We start from the raw sequence: 2,076 nt of genomic DNA, 5'->3' as shown, positions 1-2,076 counted from the left end.
GCATCCGTGGCACTGACACGCCACCTGATAGCTTGAAGACGTGGAAATCCACCTGGCACTGTTACACGTGGCATTTTCCATGTGGTTGGAAATGTGACCGTTCCAACGGCTTGATCTGCCTTTCCCTTCAATATAAAACCACACACACCTGCAGACAGAACTAACACTCATTCATTATCATTCACAATCCTCATATACTAACATGTTTAGAATGGGTGGTGGAAAGATGGAAGAATATTGCAGCAACAGTTCAGGGGAGACTTCAAGTAGCAAGTACAAGATCATCAGCATCAAAAACTATTGTTTTATGTGTGAGAAAGGTATGCATGAGGCAATAGACTGTCCATGGATATATTCTAGATGCAAAATGGTACATTGCAATGGTTTGAGGAAGTTGTTGAAAGCCCAAACTGATGATCATCCTGGTGAGAAGTTCTTCAGCTGCTCCATATGCCCATACTTTGAGTGGTTTGCAGATGCTACAACACCTGGAAAATCAATGCAAATTCAGCTTCCATCTCCACTTTCCTTCTTTGCTTGGGGTGACAAAAGCCATACAGAAATCAACTGTCCATGGGCTAATCAACCCTGCAAAAAGAAGAAATGTAAGGGCACATTAACATTAAAAAAATGTAATAATGAACATAACTCTGGAATAACTTACCTCAAATGTACCAACTGTCTGGAGTTTCAATGGCTTTCTGATGCTCTTTTCCATGAAACCAAAGCTAAAACCCTGAAAATGGCAGAACTATGCAAGCAGATAGGCAATCTGAGTATGTAAAATGTAATCAGTGGCAATGACCCATGAACAATCAATAAATACAGAAAATTAATTTAATTACATATATTACCCATTAATAATTAATATAAGTCTGTTTGAGTTAAGTTACTGCAAACAGATGCAGTGAAATCCATTCAAACATCCATTGAAACAAGCAAAAAAACTACAAGGTAGTTAAACTGAGCTAAACCCAACACAGCACCATTGAGTAGCAGAGTAGGTGACCTTCTTTGTCTTTGGTTTAGGGACTGTGAATGTTTGAGAAAGAGTCTGAGACAACCCAATATCACCACTAATGGTCTGGCTCAATGTCTGTTGTACAAATCTACCACCAGACCTACCTCCCCTAGATCCTCTCCCACCTCTTGAACCCCTTCCACCTCTAGATCCATAAGATGCAGTGGTAGGCTGAGACGATGATGCAAATCCTTTTTCTCTTCCCCTCTTACTTTCCCTTCTACTGGTATTAACCTCTGCAGGATCTGGGTAAGTAGTCTTGTGACTTCCTCCTTCCACCATAGTTGTCTGTCTTTTTGTTTTTGGATTGGATCCAACTGGTGCACCATCACATGTCCTCCTGTTGTGACCAGGCATCTTGCATCTCTTACAAGTTCTGACCACCTTCTCACTGTGAGGTTCATCATGTGCTCTCTTCCTTTTCTTGCAAGGCCTCCCTGGTTTCCTCATATCTATGGGTGGGTTGATTTCTACCAATGACTGAAAAATGAAATGAGAAGGAAGATAAGTATCTATAAGTAAAGTATATATGAAACAAAATGAAAACCCTAAACTTAAAATATTGTTTTCCAAAAAGCAGAAGATTCCCTACAATAATATTGTTAAATGATGTCAAAATACATTAAAGGACAAAGGGAAAAAGGATAAAATGTGAGAAGTTAAAAAAAAAAACATCATACCTCAGGCCACTCTTCTCTTCCAATCAATAACCCCATCTCAGGTGCATAAATTTCCTTGTAAGATTCCACATGATAGTACTTGCTGCAATAACTGCATAAATAACCAGAACAATAATAAGTAAGAAATAGGTAACCATTACAACTAACAACCCAAAAATAAATGCACAACAACTAAAACAGATGCATTAAACCAGTGCAATAATAAGTGTAGTAAGTTAGAAATATCACTCTGTCCAATTGATTCTCATGTCCATGAGCACACACACTACATGTTGACATACAAAGCCTTTAAGTTTCCATTGAAAACAGGAACAAGTCTTCTCAACCACATCAACTTGAAATATGGCATTGGTCTTTGAAGTCACTTCATATAAC

This window comes from Papaver somniferum, chromosome 8, assembly GCF_003573695.1.
Source record: "Papaver somniferum cultivar HN1 chromosome 8, ASM357369v1, whole genome shotgun sequence".
NCBI classification, from domain to species: Eukaryota; Viridiplantae; Streptophyta; class Magnoliopsida; order Ranunculales; family Papaveraceae; genus Papaver; species Papaver somniferum.
The sequence above is the reverse complement of the archived record's forward strand: the minus strand, read 5'-3'. Positions refer to the sequence as shown.